This window comes from Rhinolophus sinicus, linkage group LG13 (genome assembly GCF_036562045.2).
Source record: "Rhinolophus sinicus isolate RSC01 linkage group LG13, ASM3656204v1, whole genome shotgun sequence".
In the NCBI taxonomy this organism is placed as follows: Eukaryota; Metazoa; Chordata; class Mammalia; order Chiroptera; family Rhinolophidae; genus Rhinolophus; species Rhinolophus sinicus.
In genome coordinates, this window is record NC_133762.1 from 39,513,508 (window position 1) to 39,521,757 (window position 8,250).

Sequence of the window (8,250 nt, forward strand, 5' to 3'; positions counted from 1 at the left end):
TTAGAGCGTAGCGCTGATAACACCAAGGTTGCTGGTTCAATCCCTGCATGGGCCACTGTGAGCTGCGCCCTCCTTAAAAAAAAAAAAAGAAAAACGTGCAATGATATCTTGTTTAACAAAGGAAACTGATCTGGTCTTAGGCATCAGGGATAGCATCCCAGAGAACATGTTGGAACTGAGTTAGAAAGGATATATAAGGAGTTAATTGAGCAATGGGTTTGGGGATGAGGGAGCGGCAGGGTGTTACAAGTATAACAACCCTATAGTGGGAGGCTTTCTGGCCAATTCTAGAAATCAAACGAAGTCCAGTGTATCATTCCAGGATTAAAGACTGGAAAGACTCGAGGTATTGAAAAAAGTGGTGATACTAGGAATGACTCCTGGAACACCACAGAACTGACCTGCTAGGGAAGCTTCTACATCTCTAAAAGTCAGAAAGGAGCCAGGTCATCACTGGAAAGGATGAGTTTGAGGACACATTGCTAAAGCTGCCACCCAAGGACTGGAGGCTGAGATCAGAAAGCCACCGCCAGTACTACTGCCAAGACAGTGAAATGTCATGTCCTTGAAGCAGGAGACCATATGCTAGTGACTCCACAATCTTAACAGCAAATATTGCCAAAACCATTCGATCTCTGCCTTACTTCCACCTTCCAAATCTCATTCAAGTGCATCTATTGCTGGAGCCCTAACTGCAAGGGGGTCAGGAAATGTTTTAGATTTCCAGCACAGGAAGATACATACACAGAGTGGGAATGGATGCTATTTGCCAATGTGGCTACAATATCCAGTCCAGCCAGTGTGGCGACAATAGAAAGCGGGAGGGCAATGATGGTATGAAATAAGGCTGGAGATCTGGACGTCTGGTCAGCTATGTTTAGAAATTCAATCTAAGAATGATGAGGAGCCATTCATTGAAAGATTATTAAGCAAGGAATTGACATTTTTTTCTTATTTTTTAAAATTTTCATTAGAGTTGACATTCAATATTATATTAGTTTCAGGTGTACAGCATTTATGTAACTTACAAAGTGATCCCCCGAATTAGTATAGTACCCACCTGGTACTATACATAATTATTACAGTATTATTGACTATATTCCCTACACTATACTTTACATACCCTTGACTATTTCATAACTACCAATTTGTACTTCTTAATCCCTTCCCCTTTTTCACCCATCCCCCCAAACCCCCTCCCATCCAGTAACCATCAGTTTGTTCTCTGTATCTATGAGTCTGTTTTGTTTGTCTGTTTATTTTGTTCTTTAGATTATACACATAAGTGAGATCATATGGTATTTGTCTTTCTGTGTTTCACCTCTGTCATTTAGCATACCTTCCACATGCATCCACATTGTCACAAATAGTAAGATTTCATTCTTTTTATGGCTGAGTAATGTTCCTGTGTGTGTGTGTGTGTGTGTGTGTGTGTGTGTACCACTTCTTCTTTATTCAGTTGTCTATTGATGGGCATTTAGGTTGCTTCCATTTCTTGGCTGTTGTAAATAATTCTGCAATGAACATAGGGGTGCATATATCTTTTTGAATTAGTGTTTTGGATTTCTTCAGATAAATACCAAGAAGTGGAATTGCTAGATCATGAGATAGTTCTACTTTTAATTTGTTGAGGAATCCACTTACTGTTTTCCATAGTAGCTGCACCAATTGCAATCCCACCAACAATGCACAAGGGTTCCCTTTTCTCCACATCCTCACCAACACTTGTTTGTTGATTTATTGATGATGGCCATTCAGACAGGTGTGAAGTGATACCTCATTGTGGTTTTAATTTGCATTTCTCTGATGATTAATGACATTGAGCATCTTTTCATGTGTCTATTGGCCATCTGTATGTCCTCTTTGGAGAAATGTCTGTTCAGGGACTCTGCCCATTTTTTAATTGGATTGTTAGAGGTTTTGTTTGTTTGTTTGTTTGTTTGGTGTTGAGTTGTGTAAGTTTTAGATATTAACCCCTTATTGGATATATGATTGGTGAATATCTTCTCCCATTCAGTAGATTGTCTTTTTTTTTTTTTATGGTTTCCTTGCTGTGTAAAAACTTTTTAGTTTGATGTAGTTCCATTTATTTTTTTCTTTTTTACCCCTTGCCTGAGGAGATCTATCAGAAAAAAATATTACTAAGGGTAATGTCATAGAGTTTAGTGCCTAAGTTTTCTTCTAGGAAATTTATGGTTTTAGGTCTTACATTTAAATCTTTAATCCATTTTTAGTTTATTCTTGCATATGGTGTAAGAAGGTGGTCTGGTTCCTTCCTTCCTTCCTTCCTTCCTTCCTTCCTTCCTTCCTTCCTTCCTTCCTTCCTTCCTTCCTTTCTCTCTCTTTACCATTTATTGAGTAGGCTGTCTTTACCCCATCGTATATTCTTGCCTATTTCTGGACTTTCAATTTCTGTTCCATTGATTTTTGTGTCTGTTTTTATGCCTACTATAGCCTTGTAGTATAGTTTGATATCAGGTATTGTGATACCTCCAACTTTGTTCTTTTTTCTCAAGATTGCTGTGGCTACTCAGGATCTTTTGTGGTTCCATATAAATTTTAGGATTATTTGTACTGATTCTGTGTAAAGTGCCATTGGTATTTTGATTGGGATTGCAGTAAATCTATAGATTGCTTTGGGTAGTATGGACAATTTAACGATGTTAATTCTTCCTATCCATGAACGTGGTATATGCTTCCATTTATTTGTATCTTCTTCAATTTCTTCAATGTCTTATAATTTTCTGAGTACAGGTCTTTTACCTCCTTGGTTAAATTTATTCCTAGGTATTTTATTTTTTTGATACAATTGTAAATCAGATTGTTTTCTTAATTTTGCTTTCTGATATTTCATTATTGGTGTATAAAAATGCAATTAATTTCTGAATATTAATTTTGTATCCTGCTACTTTACTGAATTCATTTATCAGTTCTAATAGTTTTTTGGTGGAATCTTTTGGGTTCTCTCTATATACTAGGTTGGTGCAAAAGTAATTGTGGTTTAAAAAGTTAAAAATAATTGCAAAAACCGCAATTAATTTTGCACCAACCTAATAAAATCATATCATCTGCAAATAATAACAGTTTTACTTCTTCCTTTCCAATTTGGATGCCTTTTATTTCTTTTTCTTGTCTGATTGCTGTGGCCAGGACTTCCAATACTATGTTGAACAAAAGTGGTGAAAGTGAATGTGCCTGTCTTGTTCCTGATCTTAAGGAAAACACTGTTAGCTTTTCATCATTGAGTATAATGTCACTTGTGGGTTTGTCATATATGGCCTCTATTATGGTGAGGTATGTTCCCTCTATTCCCAGTTTGCTGAGAGTTTTTATTATAAATGGATGCTGGATTTTGTCAAATGCTTTTTCTGCATCTTATCATATGATCATATGATTTTTATTTTTCATTTTGTTTATGCGGTGTATCACGTTAATTGATTTGCAGGTATTGAACCAACCTTGCATCCCCAAAATAAATCCCACTTAACTGTGATGAATGATCTTTTTAATGTATTGCTGAATTCAGTTTGCTAATATTTTATTGAGGATTTTTGCGTCTATGTTCATCAGGGCTATCAGTCTATAATTTTCTTTTTTTGTAATGTCTTTGGCTTTGGAATCAGGATAATGGTGGCCTTGTAAAATAAAGTTGGGAGCTTTCCATCCTCTTGAATTTTTTGGAATAGCATGAGAAGGATAGGTGTTAATTCTTTGAATGTTTGGTTAAATTCACCTATGAAGCCACCTGGTCAAAGACTTTTGCTTGTTGGGAGTTTTTGATTATTGATTCAATTTCATTAGTAGTAATTGGTTTGTTCAGATTTTCTGTTTCTTCTTGATTCAGCCTTGGAAGATTGTATGTTTCTAGGAATTTATCTGTTTCTTCCAGATTGTAATTTTTTTGGCATATAATTGTTCATAATATTGTCTTATAATCCTTAGTGTTGTCACTTTACCTCTTTCATTTCTGATTTTATTTATTTGAGTCTGCTCTCTTTTTTTTCTTTATGAGTCTGGTTAAAGGTTTAAGAATTTTGTTTATCTTTTCAAAGAACCAGCCCTTCGTTTCATTTTTTTTTTTTTTTTTTCTGAGACTGTCTCCCTTTTGGAGAATCACAAAGCTCATTAGCATGTTAAAGACTGATTATTCTGAATTAAAAAAGCTAGAGTATTTTTGTGTGTGTATACACTTCTTAAGGCTAAAACTTTTCTTGGAACACACAATGAGAAAATATGACTAAGAAGTTTTAGAACCTTAAAGAATTTGTTGCTATATATTGGTTTAGAAGCATTTTTCAAATAAGCCATTTTAGTGAAGTATAATATATTGATATAAATTTTCACAAAAGAAAAAGAATAAAGGTTCCCCCTCCTCCAATGGGTAGTTGACTTGAGAGAATTGCCCAGTAGAAAGTTATATTGGGCAATTAATACTATGATACATATGTAAAAATTGTCCTTGTCCCCCTAACCCCAAACCTATACACATAGGGCAGGGCTGGCTATGTAAATTGAAGGGTCCACTGAAATATGAAGAAAGCAGGGCCCTCATTCAAAAAGCGGGTGGAAAAAGTGTTATTAAAAGTACTAAAGTATAAAACTTTTTAATTTCTCCATAGTTTCTCTCTCTTGTCTTATCATGGTGGTTTTTATTTACTATTTAATATCCTTTCCTTCTGAACTGGATACTCTCCTGGAGAGTACAGACCCTCATACATGTCCCTGATCTCCAACTCCTGATCCCATGTGTGCATGTTCACACACCAAGGGAAGCAGTTTCCTCTTCCCATGGTCAGCCACCCCAATCCACAGAGGTTGGATAACCTCCACAGGACTGCCATCGCCAACCCAGGAAGCCTAGATACTATCCACAGATGTTTGGTCGTTGGTGCCAATTCAATGCCAACAGGAATCCCCAATTTGCAGTGAAGTGAAGAAGGAAACTTTAAAGCAAACAGCTCAATTGTGATACAGTATGGCTGTGAGAACAGCTCAATAGTGTTATAGCTCAATTAACAGACAGCACAGCACAGCAAGGCTTTGAGGCGGCCCCGGGGCGAGGCCCTTCTCCAACTAAAACAGCTCTGCTTTGCTCTCCTTTGCCTACTCTGCTCCACTCTAGTCTGCTCCACTCGGCCCTGCCCTGCTCTGCCTACTTTGCTCTGCTCTGTTCTAGTGAAATTTCTTCAGCATTTCCCCTCCAGCCAGAGAAAGGCAGTCCTCAGTCTTCCATGGAAATGGAAAATGCCTGGGGTTTTTTTTTTTCTTGTTTTTTTTAGACTCTATTTCATTTATTTCTATACTGATTGTTATTATTTCCTTCCTTCTACTCACTATGGATTTTGTTTACTGTTCTTTTTCTAGTTCCTTTAGGTGTAAGGTTAGATTGTTTATTTGAAGTGTTTCTTGTTTCTTGAGGTAGACCTGTATTGCAATGAATTTCCCTCTTAGGACTGCTTTCTCGGTGTCCCATAGATTTTGGGTCATTGTGTTCTCATTTTCATTTATCTCAAGGTATCTTTTGATTTCTTCTTTGATCCCATTGTTAACCCATTCATTGTTTAGTAGTATGTTATCTAGCCTCCATGTGTGTTTTTCAGTTTTTCTCTTGTAATTGATTTCTAGTTTCATGCCATTGTGGTCGAAGAAGATGCTTGATATGATTTCCATCTTCTTAAATTTATTGAGACTTGTTTTGTGGCCTAACACGTGGTCTATGTTGAAAAATGTTCTATGTGCACCTGAAAAGAATGTACATTCTGTTGCTTTGAGGCGAAATGCTCTTAAAATATCAATTAAATCCATCTGCTCTAATGTGTCATTTAACGATGCTGTTTCCTTGTTGATTTTGTCTGGAAGATCTATCCCTTAATGTCAATGGGGTGTTAAAGTCCTTTACTATGACTGTATTACTGTCAATCTCTCCCTTTATGTTGGTTAATATTTGCTTCATGTATTTAGGTGCTCCTATGTTGGGTGCATAAATATTTACTGGGGTTATAGTCTCTTGTTGGATTGATCCTTTTATCAATATGAAGTGTCCTTCTTTGTCTCTTATAGCCTTTGTTTTAAAGTCTATTTTGTCTGATATGAGTATTGCTATCCTATCTTTTTTTCATTTCCATTTGCATGAAACATCTTTTTCCAACCCTTTACTTTCAGTCTGTGTGTGTCTTTTGATCTGAAGTGGGTCTCTTGTAGACAGCATATGAATGGGTCTTGTTTTCTTATTCATTCAGGTATCCTGTCTTTTGATTGGGGCAGTTAATCCATTTATATTTAAAGTGATTATTGATCGGTACATAGTTATTGTATTGCCATTTTTATTATTCCTATTTATATTTTTTCTTCCCCTCTTCTTAAAGAAATCCCTTTAACATTTCTTGTATTGCTGGTATCGTGGTGATGAATTCCTTTTGCTTTTGCTTGTCTGGGAAGCTCTTTATCTCTCCTTCAATTTTAAATGATAGCCTTGCTGGGTAGAGAAGTCTTGGTTGTAGGCCCTCGCTTTTCATCACTTTGAATGTTTCGTGCCAGTCCCTTCTGGCCTGCAAAGTTCTTGTTGCAAAATCAGCTGTCAGTCTTATAGGAGCTCCCTTGTAAGTAACTAACTGCCTTTCTCTTGCTGCTTTTAAGATTCTCTCTTTCTCTTTAAATGTTGGCATTTTATTATGGTGTGTCTTGTGTTGGCCTGTTTGGGTTCATCTTGTTTAGGACTCTCTGCACTTCCTGGACTTGTATATCTATTAATATTTCCCTCACCAGGTTAGGGAAGTTTTCAGTCATTATTTCTTCAAATAGGTTTTCAATCCCTTGCTCTCTCTTCTCCTTCTGGTACCCCTATGATGCGTATATTTGTATGCTTGCTGTTGTCCCAGAGGTCCCTTAATCTCTCCTCATTTTTTCAATTATTTTTTCTTTTTGTTGTTTTGACTGGTTGTTTTCTTCTACCTTGGCTTCTAAATTGCTGATTCAGTCATCTGTTTCATCTAATCTGCTGTTGATTCCTTCTGGTGTATTCTTTATTTCAGTTATTGTGTTCTTCATTTCTGACTGGTTCTTTATGGTTTCTATCTCCACTTTTATGCTTACTATGTCTTTGTTGAGGTTCTCACAAAGTTTCTTAAGCATCCTTATAACCATTGTTTTGAACTCTGTCTCTGGTAGGCTGCTTGCCTCCATTTCACTTAATTCTTTTTCTGGAGTTTTCTCCTGTTCTTTCATTTGGGACATGTTTCTTTGTTTCCTCATTTTAGCTGCTCTCTGTGTTTGTTTCCATGTAAAGAGGTAGATCTGCTATGTCTCCCAGTCTTGGCTGGGTGGCCTTATGTGGTAGGTGTGCTGTGGGACCCAAGAGGCGCAATCTCCCTGGTCACCTGAGCCGTATGATCCCAGAATGTCCCTTGTCTGGGTTGTGTGTATGTGCTCTTCTGTTGTAGCTGAACCTTGCTTGCTCTTGGCATATTAGTGGGTGGGATTGACCCTCAGGCTTACTGGCTGTGAGGATTGGCCATAACCACAGCATACGAACTACTGTGCAGGGGCTGATCCCACGGAGCGGGATTTGCCCCAGTGGGCTCTGGCGTCTGCTGAGACCACCCTTTGGGTGTACTGCTTGTGGGGCTAATTGGGTGGTGCTCTGTTGTAGTCTGAAGCAGGCCACCAGATGTGTTGGTTTGGGGGCCTCTTGGGAAGGGCTCCCATGAAGGCCAACATCAGCCACTGCCTGTGGTTGGCCCTGGATTACATGGTAGGAGCTACAATGTGATCCAAGTTTGGTTGCTTCCTGTGCTAGACCTGGAAGCGCATGGGAAAGGCCATGCTACAAACCAAGGCTGGCTGCCATTAGTACCGGGCTTGGGACCACTCAGCAAAAGGCTCAGGGCACTCTGAGGCATGCCACCGCCTGTTGGCTGCCCATATGGCTCAGTCTCTGAAAGAACCTCAAGCGGTAAGCGAGTTGGTTGAGGTGAGGTCTCTGGGAGTCACCAGAGTGGGGTGAGTGCTGTTCACCAGATTAGTGCAGATTCAGATTTGGTGTCAGTGCCGGTCCTGGGGCCACTCAAAAGGCTCAGAGCACATTGAGGCCAGCCACTGCCTGCCTGGGGCCTGTGGATCACAAGAGTTTTTCAAGAAAGTCTGTAGTACAGGCTAACCACCGCTGCCTGCCTGCCTCCAACCACCAAAAATGCCTCCAGCAGAGCACAAGTTGTGTGGGGCCGAGTCCCAGGGAGTCACCAGGGTGGAGCC